The sequence below is a fragment of the Anolis carolinensis genome, chromosome 4 (genome assembly GCF_035594765.1).
Source record: "Anolis carolinensis isolate JA03-04 chromosome 4, rAnoCar3.1.pri, whole genome shotgun sequence".
Classification (NCBI taxonomy): Eukaryota; Metazoa; Chordata; class Lepidosauria; order Squamata; family Dactyloidae; genus Anolis; species Anolis carolinensis.
This window is the reverse complement of record NC_085844.1, coordinates 66,016,770-66,039,586: the sequence shown is the minus strand read 5'-3', so window position 1 is coordinate 66,039,586 and position 22,817 is coordinate 66,016,770.

The following is a 22,817-nucleotide window of genomic DNA, read 5'->3' as shown; positions in this document are numbered from 1 at the left end:
AAGGTGTATCACCAGTTTATATCTCCCTCAGCACTTGCAATAGAGACCTATTTAAAGGACCATCCTTGACCAATCGTCTGTCTGATTTGCCATACGCAAAAGAAACCCCTCTGTCACACTACGGTGTGGGAAATCACATTATGAATTGTTAGGTCTAAAGCCTACATAGCAATGGCAAATACATTAAGCCAAAATAATTCCATCACTAAATTAAGCACATCACAGTGGGTTTGATTGTAGTGGTCAGTATGTTGGACTGCCACTAGAAAGACATAGAGTCAGATTTTCATAAATGTGTGAAATTCAATATGTAAATCTGGGCTGAACACTACTTCTTGGCCAAACCTACCTCAGAGATACTGATAGACAATGGTGTGAAGAAGAAGGTACCTCAAAGTACCCCTGGATAATAGGTCTCTCTGTACAACATATAGGCGTCTGGTGAGCATATTCATGTATATCTCAGTTAATGAAGTAGAGGTGTGCCTGAGCATTATTTCTTTAAGAGACTATTTAATGCTAGATCTCCTTCATTATTCTCCCAATGCAGATGCTGCTAGAAATGCCTAACCATGGAGAAGAAAGAAAAGGAGACAAGACAGACATGAAATGATTATGTAAAAAGAAGCTTCTTTCTCAGAGGCTTTGTTAACAGAGGTATGCCTCTGTAGGCAAAAGGACTGAACTGAGCATGTTCCTGAAACCATGTGCAATATCTTGATCATCTGTCACATGTCATGATGGTTTAAATGACATATTTTAAACTTGCATCTTATATTTAATCTTTGTTTTGAACATTTTAATATGTATTTTGTGAAAATATGTTTTAATGTGTGTATTTTTAAAGAATGTTTTTAGATGAATGTATATTTTAGCAATGTTGTAACCTGCCTTGAGCAATGAGGAGAGGTGAGCAATAATAATAATAATAATAATAATAATAATAATAATAATAATAATAATAATAATAATGAATCTTCGTTGGTCAGCCAGTCGGGGTTCTGTTATCTGTGAGTCAGGGTACTCTTGTTTCCACAGTTGATGCATCCTTTTTTGGTAGCCACGCCTTTGAGGTTCAGATTGGTTGTAGCATTTCATAATTGTGAGGTTTTCTGGCATTGTGTATTTCTGCCGCTTCTGTGACTGTTCATTTGGGTTTTGATGATTCCGTAGCCCACTTGTCGATGGATGTCCAGAATCAGCAGCATCCACCGCGGTCCTTTTTATCCTGGGCGACGACCGAGCCAATATAGACTTCGTTTGGGTTTGATTCTCCATAATGCTAATGGGTTAGGTGTTCTTAGTTCTGCTCCTCAGCTGAGGCCTCTCTGGCTTGGTTGGACCTGCCGGTTGAAACCGATGAAACCATTGATCATATCCTCAGCTGCTGTAAGAAAATTGCACAGACAGACTACAAACAGAGGCACAACTATGTGGCCCAAATGATTCATTGGAACTTATGCCTCAAGTATCACCTCCCTGCAGTTAAGAACTGGTGGGATCACAAACCTGCAAAGGTTGTGGAAAATGAACACGCAAAGATACTGTGGGACTTCCGAATCCAGACTGACAAAGTTCTGGAACACAACACACCAGACATCACAGTTGTGGAAAAGAAAAAGGTTTGGATCATTGATGTTGCCATCCCAGGTGACAGTCGCATTGATGAAAAACAACAGGAAAAACTCAGCCGCTATCAGGACCTCAAGATTGAACTTCAAAGACTCTGGCAGAAACCAGTGCAGGCGGTCCCGGTGGTGATGGGCACACTGGGTGCCGTGCCAAAAGATCTCAGACGGCATTTGGAAACAATAGACATTGACAAAATTACGATCTGCCAACTGCAAAAGGCCACCCTGCTGGGATCTGCACGCATCATTTGAAAATACATCACACAGTCCTAGACACCTGGGAAGTGTTCGACTTGTGATTTTGTAAAACGAAATCCAGCATATCTATCTTGTTTGCTGTGTCATACAACATCGTTGTGTCAATAATAATAATAATAATAATAATAATAATAATAATAATAATATAGACATTGACAAAATCACAATCTGCCAACTGCAAAAGGCCACCCTACTGGGATCTGCACGCATCATTCGAAAATACATCACACAGTCCTAGACACTTGGGAAGTGTTCGACTTGTGATTTTGTGATACGAAATACAGCATGTCTATCTTGTTTGCTGTGTCATAATAAAATAACAACAACAACAACAACAACAACAACAACAACAACAACAACAGCAACTCTGGCAGCAAACAGTGCAGGTCGTCCAGGTGGTGATGGGCACATTGTGTGCCGTGCCAAAAGATCTCAGCCGGCATCTATCTTGTTTGTTGTGACATAATAAAATAACAACAACAACAACAACAACAACAAAAACAATAATATACATCACATAGTATCTCTCTTAAAATTGTTTAGTAAATATATTGTAAAATGGTCAGCCTTGGGGCTGAGGACTTAAATTCAGCATCCATGTTTTGTTGGTATCTTTAGAAATTCAGAGCTATTTTTCAGAATTTGAGATCATTTCAAATCTTGCCCTAAAGTTCCAAATGAAAAGAAAATGTGACTATTTTCTCCAATCTAAAACTGTTTAGCACATGTCCCAAAACTCGAATGAAAATCCCATTGATTGCAATCAATTACTTGGAAGCTTATCTGAACACTCCATGGTTGAATTTATGTGAATAATATACACTAGACCCATTGTCACATCTAACAGAATGATCCATTAGATTGGAATGTGGCAGGCAACAATTTAAATAAAAAGTATCACCGTTCTTCCAGTGTGTGATGCTACATATTCTATTCTATCATTTACCCCCTCGATGGATTGTCACCTTGCCGTGGTGAGGGGGCTTGCGTGTTCCGATGAACCTGTGGGCACTGGAGTGATGCACTCCCAGGAGTGGCCGCAGGGGAGGTTCCAGACCAAGCACAATCCGAAGACCCAAAGACCTCAACGGCGGAGCAGGCGGAGGATAACATGGTACATGTTACAACGGCTGTGAAGGCGGAAGAAGGCTGCAACAGACTGAGAAGCCACTGTCGTTGTGTTAACCACACCACTGCTGGAACCTCACTCTGTGAAGACTGTGTGTTGACCGGCCGTGCACCGACCTCCACACATTAAAAAAAATCACGCACAGGCGTCTTCCAACAAAAATAAAAACAAACCTACAAAAGTCCCATGGCGATCAGCGAGTGGCGACGGGGGCAGGACTGTGAAATCTGGAAGCCCCTAGTCACAGACTGGCACATGGGCGGTGGATATGGACTCAGTCGTTCTACCTCAAGGACCGAGGCAGTTGAGTAGTCCGGCAGCTGTATCCATGACTGAGCAGCCCTTTTTAGGATCCGCTCTGCTCACCCCACACGGGGAAGGGGCTAGAAAAGGTGCCCTAAACATAGTCTGCCTCTCCTACCCTGACTGGACTGCCGCGTCCAGAGGGGTCACCACTCTGCGGCCAAAAAAGAAAAATGAACTTTGGAACATGGAACGTACGGACATTGTTAGATAACACTGACAGCGAGCGCCCCGAACGCAGGACTGCTCTCATTGCAAGAGAGCTGGGACGCTTCAAGATCGACATAGCAGCCCTTCAGGAGACCCGGAGAGCAGGAGAGGGGCAGCTGAAGGAAGAAAAGGGAGGCTACACCTTCTTCTGGAAGGGACTACCTGAAGAAGAGCGAAGAAGAATACACGGAGTTGGCTTTGCTATCAGAAACGACCTGGTGAAGCACCTGACTGAAGCACCCACTGGCATCAACGAACGACTTTCAACCCTCCGAATTAACCTTGCCAAAAACCAACAGGCAACCATCATATGCGCCTATGCACCAACTCTAGATGCTGACGAAGACATCAAGGAAAAATTTTACTGTCAGCTGGATACCATCCTATCGGAGATACCTAAGGAGGACAAAATCATCCTCCTGGGGGACTTTAACGCAAGAGTCGGAAGGGACTCTGACCTGTGGCCAGGGATCATAGGAAAAGACGGGGTCGGAAACAGCAACTCGAATGGCATCTTGCTTCTCACCAAATGCGGAGAGCACAACCTTGTCATCACCAACACGCTCTTCCGCCAGAAAAACAAGCTCAAGACATCATGGAAGCACCCTCGGTCAAAGCATTGGCACCTCCTGGACTATGTTATCACACGTGCCAGAGACCGCCGCGATGTGCTTCTCACAAGAGCCATGACAGGTACTGATGACTGCTGGACAGACCACAGGCTAATCCGATCCACGATGGCTATCAAGATCGTCCCCAAACGCAGACTCCAAGGAAGGAAAACAAGGCGAAAAATGAACACCCAAGCCCTTCAGGTGCCCTCCAAACGAGCCCTTCTCCAAACAACACTCAAAGATCATCTACCCACAGAACACCCCGAAAATGTTGAGGAACATTGGAACAAACTGAAGACCTCCATCATCACAGCCTGCGAAGAAAGCATTGGATACCTAACTAAGAAACATCAAGACTGGTTTGATGATAACGACAAAGAGATCCAACAGCTGATTGATAACAAAAGGAAAGCCTTCCAAACATGGCAGAGAGACACCAACTGTGCTGCCAAGAAAAAGATCTATGCCAGTGCAAAAGCCGAGGTCCAAAGAAGGACCAGAGAACTCAAGAACATCTGGTGGACAAAGAAGGCTGAAGAAATCCAACACCTTGCAGATACCCATGACGCTCAGGGATTTTTCAAAGCCACAAAGATCATTTATGGACCAAGAAACCATGGCATACAGCCCCTACGCTCATCAGATGGAACCAAAATTCTGAAGGACAAAACATCAATTGCACTACGTTGGAAAGAGCACTACCAGAACCTGCTGAATCGCAGCTCCAATGTGGCCGAAGAGACCCTCTCACAAATCCCGCAACAACAAACCAGGGATGAGCTTGCAGCACTGCCTAGTTTGGAAGAAGTCAGCAATGCCATCAGCCAACAAAAAAACAACAAAGCTAGCGGACCTGATGGGATTCCCGCTGAAATCTTCAAAGAGGGTGGACCTGAGCTGATGCAACAACTCCACCAGCTTATTGAAAAGGTGTGGATGACCGAGAAAATCCCAGCAGACTTCAAGGATGCCACCATCATCACCCTTTTCAAGAAAGGGGACAGAACAGACTGCGGGAACTATCGTGGTATCTCCCTTCTAACCTCCGCCGGGAAAATCCTCGCAAGAATCCTTGCAAACCGCCTTCTCCCTGTCTCAGAAGACACCCTCCCAGAATCCCAGAATGGCTTCCGCCCCTCCAGAGGAACAGTGGACATGATCTTCACTGCTCGACAGCTCCAAGAAAAATGCAGGGAACAAAACCAACCTCTGTACATGGCATTCATTGACCTTGCAAAGGCATTCGACACAGTGAATCGCAGCGCTCTCTGGACCATCCTCCAAAAAATCGGGTGCCCTGACAAATTTGTGAACATCCTGCGGCTCCTCCATGATGACATGATGGCAACAGTCTTGGACAGCAACGGCTCCCAAAGTGACCCATTTAAGGTTGAATCAGGTGTCAAGCAGGGATGTGTTATTGCCCCCACCTTATTTTCCATCTTCATCGCTATGATACTTCACCTTGTTGATGGGAAGCTTCCCACCGGAGTGGAAATCATCTATCGGACAGATGGCAAGCTATTTAACCTCAGCAGACTGAGAGCCAAAACCAAGGTCACCACAACATCTGTTATAGAACTCCAATATGCTGATGACAACGTAGTCTGTGCGCGTTCAGAAGAAGACCTACAAGCCACTCTAAACACCTTCGCAGAAGCATACGAGAAGCTCGGCCTCTCACTGAACATCGAGAAAACCAAAGTGCTCTTCCAACAGGCACCAGCTAATCCCTCTGCAAAGCCAGGAATACAGCTTAACGGTGCAACATTAGAAAATGTTGACCATTTCCGCTACCTTGGTAGCCACCTCTCCACAAAAGTCAACATCGACACTGAAATACAACACCGCCTGAGCTCTGCGAGTGCAGCATTTTTCCGTATGAAGCAGAGAGTGTTCGATGACCGGGACATCCGTAGAGAGACCAAGGTGCTTGTTTATAAAGCCATTGTCCTCCCAACCCTGCTCTATGCCTGCGAAACGTGGACTGTGTACAGACGTCACACCAAACTCCTGGAGCGTTTCCATCAGCGTTGTCTCAGGAAAATCCTGCAAATCTCTTGGGAAGACAGGCGGACAAATGTCAGCGTGCTTGAGGAAGCAAAGACCACCAGCATTGAAGCGATGCTCTTACGCCATCAACTCCGTTGGACTGGCCACGTTGTCCGAATGCCCGATCACCGTCTCCCAAAGCAGCTCCTCTACTCTGAACTCAAGAATGGGAAACGGAATGTTGGAGGGCAGGAAAAGAGATTTAAAGATGGGCTCAAAGCCAACCTTAAAAACTGTGGCATAGACACTGAGAACTGGGAAGCCCTGGCCCTTGAGCGCTCTAATTGGAGGTCAGCTGTGACCAGCAGTGCTGCGGAGTTTGAAGAGGCACGAACGGAGGGCTTAAGGGAGAAACGTGCCAAGAGGAAGGAGCGTCAAGCTAACCCCGACCGGGACCGCCTTCCACCTGGAAACCGATGTCCTCACTGCGGGAGAATATGCGGGTCAAGAATCGGTCTCTTCAGTCACCTAAGAACACACGCCCAAGATACCAAGGTTGGAAGACCATCGTCCTCGAACGTCGAGGGATCGCCTAAGTAAGTAAGTAAGTAAGTCTATCATTTAGTGCCCTGCACTGTCACAACAGAAAGCTGACACAGCCTGATGTAAAATGATGCAAAGAGCTGTGATGGATGCCGCGTGACACAATGTAATTACAAAGGAAGCCATCAAAAGAACATTACATTTCCTGTAAACACCACTTCCTACTCATACAATGCCTAATCAACTAAAAGCAGATATTTCAAACTTTGTTGCCAGTCTAAGTGCAAAGGAATGAAAATCTAAGAAACATTACACTAGGTTGAAACAGAAGAGAGAAGCAGGTGGGGAAAGATAAACTACTTTGGCATTTTTATACCATCTGGCAAATTTTAATGACTAACAAACTAAATTTATACATTACTAGCTGTGCCTGGCCACGCGTGCTGTGGCGAAGTATGGTGGTATGGGAAATAAAGTATTGAGGAATTGGTGGTAGTTAAGGTAAAGGGTAAAGGTTTACCCCTGACATTAAATCCAGTTGTGTCTGACTCTAGGGGTTGGTGCTTATCTCCATTTCTAAGCCGAAGAGCCGGAGTTGGCCGTAGACACTGCCAAGGTCATGTGGCCGCTGGCATGACTACATGGAGCAAGTTCCCAGCAAGGCCCTCTCTGGAGGAGGAGCCTAGGGAACCTTTTTAAAAGAAATGGATGCTGCTGCCACCGCTGCCGGAGAGGAAGGAAAACACTGATCCCATCTTCTCCAGGAGCCCCCACGCTCCAGATTCCTGCCTCAGGTATATTGTAGAGTTAACTCCATCCTCTCCAGTAACTGCAAAATCCTGCTCTCTTGATCCATTTTGGCTGGCCTTCTGGTTCCCACCCTCCCTCTTGTTTTGGGGGAATATACAAAATGAACCACTGAATTTTACAAATCACTTTCATTCAAAGTGATCTGGGCCCAAGCCTAATATTTGTAGGAGTTACACTTAAAATTGAACCTGTTGTGACTTACATAAAAATTCAACTTAAGAACAAACCTTCAGAACCTATCTTGTTCATAACTTGAGGACTGCCTGTAGTGTGCTTTGGCTGATCCCTATGTATCCCAGATCCAGAGTGACATTGGAAGACATCACATTAGCATTTTAAAGAAGGTGCTCCCACTTTGCTGTTGTGTGCTGCAGAATTCTGGGAAATGTAGTTTAGGGCAGGGCCTTTGGAATTCTCAGCTAGAGTGGTCCTCAATTTCCCTAAACTATATTTCCCAGAAAGCATCCACATGATAGCAATGTAGGAGGGTCGACTTTAAAACACTAATGTGATATTGTCCATTAATTCTGCAAAATGTGAAGTGCATTGTAGACACTTGCCTTGCCAAATCATAATGAAGAATTCCAAATGGGGGCGAAGGAATGAACCCCAATGGCATGGCTGGGCAGCATGGGGCTAATCAAAGCTTTCGGAGGGGTTATTGGTAACTTCTGCTGCTCACCATCATTTTCCCTTTTTTTTCATCCAGCATGTTTCTGGTGTGCTGATGTGCAACTCTGCAGGAAATGAAAAAAAACTTCAGAGGGATATGAGACCAGATTCTGTAGTAAATGCAATCACCTTCCTGGTCTCAAACTGGTTCCAAATATGGCATTCTGATCAACAATTCAGCAAAACCAGTTTCTCCTAAACTGGTTCCAAGTTACATTATAGTGTCAGTGTAGAATGGTCCCTAGCCTTATTAACTTCAAGCTGCTCAGCTGCTCCAACATTACAGTGCATAAAAGTGCTGAACGTTCCTCAAACCTGGAGGTAGATTCCACATTTTATTTTTAAATGGTCTATGCCTAATCAAGACCCAGTCATAGTCAAGTACACCTGATTGTTAACTGTCCTTGTAACATTTCCTTTTTTTCCAGGTGTGAAGAATGTTACAAGCAAAGGGGGAGATAGTTGAATTACATCACCAACCTTATACTACACCAAGGTTCAAGAGAAAGCACAAGACATAAATAAGGGATATTTAAGAGCTATAAATAAGGGCTACCTTTGCAGTGTAAGAAAAAGCATCCTTTGAGGGTTTATATGGGTCATCCAACTGCCTAAGACTTTATTCAGACAGCTTACAAATCAGAGTGTGAGGTCTGTCACATCTATGTTAAATTGTCACCATTCAAATGAGAACCGAGTACACAACCAAACTTTGGAAATTATGTTCTGTCAAAAAGAGATTAATACATGAAATGCTGAATCATTTAAACTGCCGGGTATAATCAGTTTTCCCTTTGGCCAACATTTCTGACATCTGAAGTGCCATCCTCCTTGAATTGCAAGCATTATTGCTACCAAAGGACCAGCTTTCAAACACTCAGTGTTGTCTGACATGAGAGTAAACTCCTGAATTCCAAACAAGTAACATCACATTCCACAAAAGGATGGTTCAGATACATTTTAAACCTGTCAGCTCAGCAGAAGGCCCCATAAGAATTTTTGCACTGCCAAGGGCTTGAAAATGAATACATTTGGGTTCTATCAAGTTGTTTTCAAAACATGAAGCATATTTATAAAATACCTGAAATAGCAAAGAGAATGCTAAAAAAATTAGTGAAATTAGTTTACACCACACATATTTTTATTTAACATATCAACACTGTTCACTGACTTTTTGCTTCTCAATTGTTTTATGGAAGTCAAAATAGTTTATGAGGTAAATTTTATAGCCTCTGGGCTAATTGTTTTTTTAAAAAATCTTCAGTTTACACAATTGACTTCATTGACTTCAGAATTCATTTCCTGTCATTATAACTCTGCCTAAAGTGATAAAAGCTAGTTTGAAGATGTCTACCTATTGTAAAAGTCTCAAAATAGGTCAGACGCCTTTTGAACTACAAAACTGGAGATATGTTGTTGTTGTTGTTGTTTTTATCTTGAGGGCTTCTTAAGGACATCCCTTCAGATTTTATGTGTTTGTTATTGAGTTGAGACAATGGGAAATTGCACTTTGGACATATTCTTAATGGTTGATTATCCAAGTTAAGACTATATTAGACCCCATCTACACTGCCCTGGTGTAGGAGGTGCATTAGTCTGGGGCATCTAAATGCTATTACAGGATAATGTGGTTTAATCTAGAATAAACCTGGAAATCCAGGTTTATTCCAGGTTAAAATAATACCTGGAAATATGCAGTCCTTCCAGGAAGGTCCATATGTTTCCAGATATGGTCACTGTGGGGCCTGCCATGTACAATCCTAGGGGGCAGTCCCCACAGCCATGCCACTACTGCTGACTCAGGCCAGGAGGTGGAATAACACTGACACCCTCCACTTCCAGTCCCTTATTTTGTCCCAATACATCCTGTAAAGGTGTGAGGAATGAGGAACGAGACTTCTTCAGAGCTCCTGTCATGTCAAAATGACGCTTCAGAACTTTGGAGAGGGGAAGTGGAAATTTCCTTTCCAACGCTCCTGACATCATTTAGACATGCAAGGAGCCTTGGAGAAGCCTCCATAGAATCATAGAATCATAGAATAGTAGCGTTGGAAGAGACCTCATGGGCCATCCAGTCCAACCCCCTGACAAGTAGCAGGAAATCGCGTTCAAAGCACCCCCGACAGATGGCTATCCAGCCTCTGCTTAAAAGCCTCCAAAGAAGGAGCCTCCACCACAGTCCGGGGGAGAGAGTTCCACTGCCGAACAGCTCTCACAGTGAGGAAGTTCTTCCTGATGTTCAGGTGGAATCTCCTTTCCTGTAGTTTGATGCCATTGTTCCGCATCCTAGTCTGCAGGGCAGCAGAAAACAAGCTTGCTCCCTCCTCCCTATGACTTCCCTTCACGTATTTGTAAATGGCTATCATGTCTCCTCTCAGCCTTCTCTTTTGCAGGCTAAACATGCCCAGTTCTTTAATCCGCTCCTCATAGGGCTTGTTCTCCAGACCCTTGATCATTTTAGTTGCCCTCCTCTGGACGCTTTCCAACTTCTCAACATCTCCCTTCAATTGCGGTGCCCAGAATTGGACACAGTATTCCAGGTGTGGTCTGACCAAGGCAGACTAGAGGGGTAGCATTACTTCCCTGGATCTAGATGCTATACACCTATTTATGCAGGCCAGAATCCCGTTGGCTTTTTTAGCAGCCGCATCACATTGTAGGCTCATGTTTAACTTGTTGTCCACGAGGACTCCAAGATCTTTTTCGCACACACTGCTGTCTAGCCAGGCGTCCCCCATTCTGTATCTTTGCATTCCATTTTTTCTGCCGAAGTGAAGTATCTTGCATTTGTCCCTGTTGAACTTCATTTTGTTAGTTTCGGCCCATCTCTCTAGCCTGTCAAGATCATTTTGAATTCTGCTCCTGTCTTCTGGAGTGTTAGCTATCCCTCCCAATTTGGTGTCGTCTGCAAACTTGATGATCGCGCCTTCTAACCCTTTGTCTAAGTCATTAATAAAGATGTTGAACAAAACCGGGCCCAGGACGGAACCTTGCGGCACTCCACTCTTGACTTCTTTCCAAGATGAAGAAGACGCATTGGTGAGCACCCTTTGGGTTTGTTCGCTTAGCCAATTACAGATCCACCTAACCATAGTTTTGTCTAGCCCACATTTGACTCGTTTGTTTGCCAGAAGGTCGTGGGGGACTTTGTAGAAGGCCTTACTGAAATCCAGGTACGCCACATCCACAGCATTCCCTGTATCGACCCAACTCGTAACTATCTAAAAAAGAGATCAGATTAGTCTGGCATGACTTGTTTTTGGTAAATCCATGTTGGCTATTAGCAATGACTGCATTTGTTTCTAAATGTTTGCAGACCACATCCTTAATGATCTTTTCCAGAATCTTGCCTGGTATCGACGTGAGGCTGACTGGACAGTAATTGTTTGGGTCGTTCTTTTTTCCCTTCTTGAAGATAGGGACCACATTCGCCCTCCTCCAATCTGCTGGGACTTCTCCCGTTCTCCAAGAACTCTCGAAGATAATTGCCAGTGGTTCTGAAATAACTTCCGCTAGTTCCTTCAATACTCTTGGATGTAGCTGATCTGGTCTTGAGGCCTTTACAGTAAGTTTCGAAATGAATTGGTTACCCAATAGTATTTTATAAATTTCTCACATTAAAAACACATACACATCAAATCCTTGTGTCATTTCTTCCAACATCTTATATACAAACACAATTATTGTGTATTTCTTCTAGATTGTCATGCTGTTGTTTTTGGAGAGGGAGACAGCCTTGACTGATTGCATGTCAGAAAAATCATTAAAACATATAATTTGTGATTCTGCCTTGATTCTTCAATTCTGCCTGGGCAACACCTTTTGAGTATAATTCATTTTTGAAAAGAGCTCGCTGAGATCTCACCCAATTAAATTATTAAACAATTGCAAACTGATGCATCATCCTTAAACAGATAGTTAACTCCCCATCTAGTTGTATCATTCACAATCTAAGACAATATATTTTCTCCAGTTTGTTTGATAATCTCAACTTATAGATGCAAATATTTGTTATTTGTTCTAAACATATCTGTCAAGTGAATTTCTAAAGGACTATCAAATTAAATTGAAGGGATGCAGTTCATTACTCATTTCATTCTCAAAGAAAGACACAAGAAATTTTAGGAATCTTCTTCCTGCTGTGAAAAGGTTGCTGAAAACTGTACAGATTTCAGAGTACCTGTAGTTCAGAACTTACTTTGTGCAAAAATCTTGTTTGTTCAGAGCATGCATTTTCAGCATAGTAAACTTTTTTCAGAAAACAATATTTCTGTGCAGAAAATGTTGCTTCCTCTGCAGCGAAAGTTATATTTGAGATACACAATTTTTTTTTCTATGAAAAAACAAATTTGCAAATTTTCACAGAATATATCTTCAACTATAAAGATTCTCATCAGTCCAGGATATTTTTCATCAGGGTATCCCAACACTAGGGAAGCTCATTTTAAAACCAGTTTTGACTATTTGTAAATACTAATTTCTTTCCCATTAGATTATAACCTTAGCATTCTTTTAAATCTAACATTTAAATTGGACATTAAAAAAAAAACCTGAAATGCAGTACCTAGCACCCACTTGCCGTGATGCATATATTTATATTATTCTACTGTTAATTTACAATTTCATACTGAACATAAATATGATAATTTTGCACCCCTTGAGTAATAGATCATTTTAGAAATATTCTGTAGCACAATAGATCAGAGTTTCAGTTTTCTAAAAAAACAAAATTAAACCAATTTAGCTGTTAGCCTGCAGTGAGTTATATAGCACCAGCTGCTATGGTTATTATCACGTGCATCATCATCATCATCACTAGTACTATCATAATCAGCATAACCATAATTACATTTGGAAAGATAAATTGAGATGAACATAGCAAACACCCCCATGGAGTGTGGTTTGTCCTTTATGCCTGATTTCTGAATGTACTATGGGCAATGTTAATATGGCAATTTACATATGGTTCATTGTTTTCTTTTGCTGTGACTGCTAGAAATCAGAAATAAAAACTTGAGGGAATAGAATATATTGTGCTGAGTATAGAAAAATCATGTAGGGAAGGTATTAAGTTTGAGACATTTAATCGAACATTTTATTTTATTTTATAAACCTTGTCTAAACCTGTTCGAACATAGTATCATCGATCATTTGAGGATTTATGACTATCAATGATAGTTGACAAGATTTGTTTTTCATCATTTTCAACAAACTCCTTCTTGGTTGACACTGTCAAAATGTCACTATCTCTTAGCTTCTATTTTCCATCTGCACAGTGGGCATTGCAATGGTTCATTCCGTGCACTCTCTGGAGATCTATGCTCTTTGTTCATCATTGTTTTCCCCTTGTAAGCAAACATTATGCATATTATGTAACGAAGAAGTATATGTATTGTTCTATCAGACAAGCTGTCTATCAGGAAGCTGTTGGAGAATGTGGGAGATAATAGTGTATCCTATGAACAGATTAATCAGTATTTGCAAAAAGAAAATGAGCAACAACCAGTACCACTCCACCACAATTCTTCCCTCTCTCCTTTAACCCTAGTAAACATTTGAAAATCAGTTCCATAAGATTTTGTAGTAATTTAAAATTCATTTTGGGAAGTTTAAGAGGATGTAGTGGAGGGAAAGAAATCACTTGGATTTGGTTCTTCCAGATGACATCCAGCACTGGATGATTCTTATTTCAAGTATCTTTCTTCATGTCCCAGATAATACAAAGTACATCAATAATTTTGGTAACACTACTCTGCTGGGTGAGTTCTCTTCTCAAAACAAAAGATAAAAAATTGTGATCCAATTCATTTTTGAATCTGTAAACCTTGAGACCTAAAAGTTACTGTATCCTGAAATTGTGAAATATACCCCTGTGACCAGGCACGACTTTTTCCAATACTCTAATACACAAGAAGTTGGAACCAGAAGTGACTTTTAATTGCTATTTTAGGCAGCTTTTCAGCAGACAATTGTATGGTGAAGCCTGTTGAGTATGAGCAGTGGTATACATTGAAACTTATCTTACCCGAGTTGCACTCCACTGTATTAAATTAAAAGTGAAGGATATTGAAAAAGCATGTGTGCCTTGATATCCATACAAAGATTTGGATTTGGTGTACACTTTCTGGCTTTCAAAGGAATATTTTTGGGCTGAAGTTCATAAACAATGAAAGCAGAAACCACTTAAGTGATTTTGCAATAGTTTGAAAAATGTAGGGCAACGAGGTAGTACCAAATGGGACCTCAAGACATCGATTTATATCTGACTAATAATAAATGAAAAATGTTCAAGGCTAGTCTCATTGACTAGCTGGAAGGCTCTTCATTTGTTCTTTTTTAATTTTTCTCCACTTGCCCTTTTTGATTATCTCCTTGGAGCCTTGGAGACTTTTCTTGCTGTCAAAAATTAAAATATACCATTATTTATAGCCTTGGGGTGGTATAAAAGGAGAAGGGTCTGCTTAGAATACTAATGTGTCATCAGTTTTTGTTTAAGCCCTTTAAAGCTATTCTCTAAAATCAAATTTCACTGCATAAATTAATCCTGCACTTACGTGAGATTGACTTCGGAATTATTCTGACCTCTTAGCCTGTTGGTTTGTTTGATCTCTTGCAGAACTATGCCCAGATGCTTTTCCATTTTGTACTTTGTAAAGATTCCTGTTGCTGACAAGGATTTTAAATATTATTGAAACATGAATTACAAATACATTTAGCAGATGCTTCTTTCAAAGAACAAAAATGCAAGTCCCTGGATCTCCACCGATTGAAGATAAGTAAAAAGGTGAATAGCTGAATGGATCTTCCATTTATTAACACCTGGATAATGACCAAAATGTGCCCAAAACCGAATTACTAGCAATGCCCATCCATAGTAATCTGAAGTGAGGGCAGGGAGGGGGGAATTAAAATGAATGAAAAGAGAAGTGAAGTATCTGTGTTTAATCTCCAGTTTCATCAGGAATCGATTAACCAACTGAGTTTGGGTCCAAAAGAATTAATTATACTCAGTCTCTTGTATAATTAACAACACTATGGCCCTCTCCCAAAATATTCATTAAACAGTCGGGAACAATATGAAATTCAAATTAAAATTGGAAAAGAGATTAAATAGAAGTAGTCATTGCTAAAAAAGAATCAGAGTACATCTGAGATGAAATCATTTGAGCAATACAAAATATGGAAATACATTTTGTGTTACATTTAATTATCATTAATTCCAGCACTGCAAGCTGGCAGCTATTTTAGGCTCATTACAAAGACTAAAATGGGCTCGAATTTTAATATGAATCAATCCTCATTGGAATAATATGAATGCGACTTGGGCTTTCGGGAAGTTTAAGGCTAAAATTTTAAGTCATCATTTTTAATATTTCTTATACTTAGCTGCATGTTAGAATATCCCCTGATGGGTTTGCAGTGTTAATGCACCAAAATCAAGAAATATAGATCTCTTTGAAGAATGCATGAACATACCTTAAGGATTCCATTATTTCAGCATCAGCATTATAGTGTAAGAGACATATTTTAATGGTTGCTTATATAGCATCATTGCATGTCACAGTTTCACAGTATTTATTCCAATAGCAGAAATAGAAGCTAATTTAGGTCTATATCTTATTTTGTGGATATAGCATCACACATAATATTTATTTGTTCAACTGACCTAAAGTGTAACTGAGTTATATTGGTTGATAAAGCCACAGCTGGACCAGTCCCAGAGATGGCCACACATATCCTGCTATACACACTGCAGCATTTTGTTGGTGTTCACACAGTCATGCTGGACCATCATTCCGACATTGTCCCTTCCTACTGGCCACGGTGTTCTATGTGATCTCCTGTCTATCATAGATGGTCTATTTCACCAGGGAGGTGGGGGGGGGGCAATCTTCCTACCTGGTTCCTAGTTGCATGGGCACTGCTGTTGATGCCAGAACAGGTAACTGTCATGGCTAGGAGATTTCACAGATCCACCCCCTTTCCTCTGTGTTAATGAGTACAGGTAAATGTGGTGGTGATGGTGTCCCATATGAAAAGCAGATTGATCTTAATCAGACCCAGTTCAGCAGTCCATGCTGCCCAAAAACTGTGTTGTACTCCAGAGTTTCCAAAAACATCCAGAGCATCTGTTGATTTTGTCTGAGCACCCTTCCACACAGCCATATAACCCAGAATATCAAGGCAGAAAATCCCCAAATATTTGCATTACACTGGGTTATCTGAGTCCACACTAACATATATTCCAGTTCAAAGCAGAAAATGTGGGATTTTATTCAGCTGTGTGGAAGGGGCCTGAAATAGGGGAAAGCTGGTTTAACCCAGGATTACCTGCAATACTCACTGGAAGGTTTTCATGCCTATATAGACTTGCCCTTTGCTTTTGCTTTATTATGAAGGTAGAGTACTTTATCGAGAGTGGGCTTCTCTTTTCCAATGTAGCTATAAGCAATACAAAATATATAGTAAAGCAGAAAAAATAGGAAGGCAAATTGTACAATGCAATATATTACAACAGGTTTTTATGTTCAAATGAAACCATGGAAGACACCTCTGCGGGTACAGGAATGGCAGTTACTTTATTTGGTGGGGCAGGAGTATGCTGTACATGCCTCCTTAGTACTGTTCACAATCCCACTACCTCTCTCCTCACTGCTCTCGGCCTTGCCCCTGCTGTCTTCATCACCTCCATCATTACCACCTCCTTTGCCAATGCCTCCTGCACCACTGGCTTTGCCTCCATCTCCAGCACCGCTGTCTTCACCACCAGCATCCGCATCACTGTTGCCTTCATCACTGGCTCTGCTGCAGCCCACTTCTCCTGCTTTTTCTACTTCTTTGTCACTTCTTCTTCTGCTCCCCTGCTCCTTTCCCTACAAGAGCTAGAAGGCAACTGACTAGGAGAAACATTGTGCCAACTTAAATAGATGGCAGGTGGACCAGAGGGAAGAGGTCTTCCCTCCAGTCAACCCAATTGGCTACTGGCTTCACTCCATTCCAAGCATGCACAGATCAGCACCTGCTGGGAGGAAGAAATGTCCTTCAAAATGGCGAGCAGAAGAGAGCACCTGGCACCACAATCCCCTTGCCCAGTAAGTTGGGCAGGGGCTTTACAAATTTGTTTACAAAAAATGTTGTTTTCTATGTGAAACACATTTTCTGCAGAAAAAATCAAATTACGATATCTTCTGTACAGAAAACAAGAGTTATTGTTTTTTTTACATAGAAAAAGCTATCTCCTCCTACATGTTTTTTTAAAAACTAAGTCTGAGATTCTCAATATACTTTAGACATGATATGGTTGGAGCTCCTGTGGCGAAGTGCGTTAAAGAGCTGAGCTGCTGAACTTGCAGACCAAAAGGTCCCAGGTTCAAATCCCTGGAGCGGCTTGAGCGCCCGCTGTTAGCTCCAACTCCTGCCAACCTAGCAGTTCGAAAACATGCAAATGTGGGTAGATCAATAGGTACTGCTCTGATGGGAAGGTAACAGTGCTCCATGCAGTCATGCCAGCCACATGACCTTGGAGGTGTCTACAGACAATGCCGGCTCTTCGGCTTAGAAATGAGCACCAACCCCCAGAGTCAGATATGACTGGACTTAACGTCAGGGGAAACCTTTCCCTTTCACTTTATGATATGGTTAAGGTGCTGGAAGAATTCATTGCTATCTTTGAGGATAACCTTATGGCCCATTCAAATGATTGGGTAGGTTCTGATTTGAAATCATCCATGGCTGTTGACAATGTCATTCTATTTTCCTCAGACATGGATGTCCCAAGGACAGGGGGTGGCACTAAACATCCCCATTGTGTCCTCAACATAATGTGACAATGAGGAGTAATACTGATGGTGACCATCTCTTTTTGCAAGAAGTTATTTTGGCTGGAGTTGAGAGTGATGGAGAAGGGAAAGGGGGAAAAGAGAATGTGATTACTCCTTTCCCCTCTATTTCTTTACACTTCTGGACCACCACATTTATAGGGACTGTAAGGATGGTGGTCAAGCAGTGCTGAATCAGCTTGACAGTGCTGGACTGTGAAGACTCCTTTCTACTGACAAGCCAACTCAGTGCCATGAAATGTGGGCAACTGGCAGGTGCTGAGTTGCCTTAGAAGCTGGCTGTGCAGACTCCCCTAGCACTGGTCCAGAACACTGCACTTTGGATCACGTGGCATGTGTATATGGGTCATTAGTGAAGAAAATGCACACTTTCATAAGCACCTGTACTAAATGCAAGTTACTGATGGAAGAATTTAACAATAAAACATAATTATGATTTGGAATGGTGAATCTTCCTCTCTCTTTATATAGTAGAAATGTGTGTATATTTGTTTCTCTTTTTCACAATGGCAAATAGACACAGCCAGAGGGTCCAAAAACCCATATGAATCATACTTGCAATCTCAGGCATTCATTTTATATTGGGATAGCTGAAAATGACCCAATATTCACTGCACTACCTCATCCTTTCTCTCCCCCCTCTCTATAGAGTTAGTTTAACCTAAGCTTGGTAAAGACCTAAATTCAATTGTAAGTTTCAATTACAATTGAAATTTGTGGAACCATTGAAACAATGGAACTGGGCTAAATGTTAACTCACTAATTTCCCAGTAATTAACCAAGTCTGCTCCAGCGGGCACTGAAAATTGCATTTGGGTCAAAAACTTCAGGTGATTTTTTAAAAAACTAACAGTACATTCTGGTGCATGGTAGGTAATCTTATTCCCAAGAATGTCATAGGACTAAAACCTTAAATTCCATTTCTAAACACACATTAAGCACAAGAGTATAAAAGGAATTGCAGAATAGATAGAGAATAAGTGACAAACAGCAAAGAACCCTCAGTTCTTTAATCTAAATTGAAAGAGATGAGGAGCCATGTTCCTTTCAAGTGAAAGTGGAATATGGCACATAAACTAAACAAGTGGGATTTATTCCCAGCAAAATGTCTATAGGATTGCTGCCAAGAGTGCAATCCTATCAGAGCTGGCCCTAGGAATTTTTCAAGTGTAGGCGAAAAAAATTTTTGGCGCCCCCCCCCCCCAAAGAAATAACTGAAAAATAAAAGCGTTGGATAAGCAAAAATGTTGGATAATAAGGAGGGATTAAGGAAAAGCCTATTAAACATCAAATTAGGTTATGATTTTACAAATTAAGCACCAAAACATCATGTTTTACAACAAATCAACAGAAAAAGCAGTCTCGACTGCGCCCTCGTATGTTTAGCGCCCGAAGCGACCGCTTAATTCGCCTCATTGTTGGACCGTCTCTGAATCCTATACATGTCTGCTCAGAAAAATTAAATGGTGCATCTTCACTGTAGAATTAGATTTTAACACCACTTTAAATGCCAGGACATAATGTTATGGAATCTTGGAATTTGACAGAGAATGCTAAAGACCTTACAAAACTGTTACTCCAATGATTTCATAACTGCATCAATTCTATGAATCAAATGTTCCCAAAGTCTCAGAGCCCTTCTACACAGGCTCAAAACCCATTGTAGGTAACCTGAGGCATCCAAATGAAACTTCATTTGGAACTTACTTTGGACTAATGAAATACCTCAACAGGTCCAGACCTTACAGATCTGTAGAAATGTTGGGCCTGCGGGGACTGAATTCCATGATCCTGGTGGTCAATCCCCATAGCCATCCTGGTTCTTTGGGCTCCTGGAGCCTAACGGAGGGGGGTGTCCCCCTCCCCCAGCACCCCAATCCCCCCCCCCCAATTTTATCTGAGGGGCCTGCCAATAGTGCAGGCCTCCCTGCACAGTACTCCTAATGCTTGAAAATGACACAATAGGGGGTGGGGGAAGGAGGGATTGCCCTCCTTCCTCTCCCACCTCCTGACGCATCATTTTCGAGCATCAGGAGGACTGTGCAGAGGGGTCTGTGCTGTCGGCAGGCCCCTGCAGTAATTTTTGTGGGAATATATGGGGGCAGGGGTGGCTGGATGCCATTCCTTGGTAACCTTTTGATTTTAGTCAAGTGTAGAAGGACCCTCTCTGACTTTAAGACCGCCTACTCCAAAGTAAATTATCACATTTGTACAAGAATGCTTTGCCCACTGAATTCAGTGTGACCAATTCCTTGAAACGTTCACTTTTTTTCTGGAAGTACTGCTTCCATTCTAAATGCTTCAGTGCTTCTGCCACTTCAGTCAATCTAATCTAATATATTATGAAATACATCCCATTCTATGCAGAGTCCTTAATAGAGATGTTTTCTGCTCCCATTGTACAGTAGGTCTTGAAGAGATGTGGATAAGTTCTATATCAAGTCAAGATGAAAAGACTGAGAGAAACACCTGACCATAGAAATGTAGAGGCCTACATTTAGTATTGAGGATGGTTGTAAACAACAAAATATTCTCCATCACATAAGTCCTTTAAAAGTTTAAAAGCTGATGTGCAGCTCATTTTATTCATTACTCTGGAAAAACACCCCTTTAAGTTTTCCCCACTATGGTTTCTGCTAGCTTGTAATAAAACCAGCAAGAGTTCCCACCAAATTGATTCTGTGCTTCGAACAAAATAAGGAGCTTTGCAATAATCTAATTTACATTTCTCACCATGCATTAATTTATTTCTATAGCATTAACTGTAAAATGGTTTCTTGCCTTTTTGTTATCCTAAACAAATATGCCAGGGCTTAAATCTACAAGGAAACATATATACACATGCATTTTATTTATTTTATTCATTTATATCCAATCTTTCTTCCAGTAATAGGACTCAAAGTGGCTAGCAACATATTTAAAACAGTACAGATTAAAAACAACAAAGTAGTAATAATAAAACTGTAAATATAAGATTTAAAAACCAGCTAAAATTTATATAGTTAAAATATTAAAATATTTAAATGAATTTTTAAAATACACACACACAAATTTGAAAAACAGCACCTTCCAGCATTAAAAGTCCAACCTTTTTCAGTTTGTAAACTAATCTGGACCCACACTTATATATGACTGTATAGGTCAGTATATGACTTGTGCCCAGAAATAGACAGGAAACCAGTGGAGCCTTGTAATAATTGTGTGCTTCTGGTTAGCAATCTCGCTGACCTCTTTGGGACAACTGCGGTTTCTACACACTTGGAGCCCCCGGTGGCCAAGGGGATAAAAGCCTCGTAACTTGAAGGTTGGGTTGCTGACCTGAAAGCTGCCAGGTTCAAATCCCACCCGGGGAGAGCGCGGATGAGCTCCCTCTATCAGCTCCAGCTCCATGCGGGGACATGAGAGAAGCCTCCCACAAGGATGGTAAAACATCAAAACATCCGGGCGTCCCCTGGGCAACGTCCTTGCAGGCGGCCAATTCTCTCACTCCAGAAGCAACTCCGGTTGCTCCTGACACGAAAAAAAAACACACTTTTCAAAAGCAGCCCCACATAGATCACATTACAATAATTTAAACAGGATATAACCAAGGGATGTGCCACTTTTCCAGGAATAGGCACAGTTGGTATATGAGTTTTAACTATGAAAAAGCTTTCCTAGTCACTGTTAAATCCTGGGCCTCTAGAATGAGAGCTGAATCAAGGAGTGCCCAGCCCACAGATGATGAGTTTGTATTGTCAAGTGGAATGCAGCCCCACCTAACACAGACTGAGTTCCAATTGACCAGGAACACTTCTGTCTTGTCTTGGTTAAGCTTCAATGTAGTTACCTTTATCCAGTTCATTACAACTTTCAACACCATTTTAGCACAGAAAGAAATTTCTTGGAATTAGATAGAAAGGAGTAATCAAGCTAGGTGTCATGCTGATAATAGAGCTAGGTGCCATACTGGTGACACATGGCTCCCAAAAGCTCCAGACAACCTCTCCCAGCAATGTGTTGTCGAAGGCTTTCACGGCCGGGATCACAGGGTTTTTGTATGTTTTCCGGGCTGTATGGCCATGTTCTAGAAGTATTCTCTCCTGACGTTTCCCACATCTATGGCAGGCATCCTCAGAGGTTGTGAGGTATGGAGAAACTAAGCAAGGAAGATTTAGTTTCTCCATACCTCACAACCTCTGAGGATGCCTGCCATAGATGTGAGCGAAACGTCAGGAGAGAATACTTCTAGGACATGGCCATACAGCCCGGAAAACATACAACAACCCTCTCCCAGCAATTTTGCCAGGATGCTGAATAGCAGAGAGGACAAAACAAGATCACGAGGGGCTTCACAGACCAGGAATCCCTCAACATCGCCTTCTGAGTGTGCTTCTCCTGTAAAAAAAAAAAAAAAGAGAGAGAGCCACTATGAAATAGTATCTCCAAACCGCAACCCAGAAAGGTGACTTGAAAAAAATATCATGGTCAATGGTATGAAAAGGTCCAGATGAACCAATAGGAATACATTCTCCCTGTCCATTTCCCTGTCATCTACCAATGAAACCAAAACTGCTTATGCCCCATAACCAGTCTGAAATGGATCTAGACAATCCATCTCATCCAGAAGCTCCTGAAGTTGAGAAGTCATCACATACCCTAGTACCTTGTCCAAAATCAAAGATTGGGGAGTAGCTGATGGTTATCCAGTATAGTAGTTTCCAGGGAAGATGTTTTCAGAAGATGTCGTACCATCACCTTTTTTTAGGTGTGTTGGAATCCTGCCTTGTGGTAAAGAGCGTTAATCATTTCCCTTGTCCACTCAGCCTGCCATCCT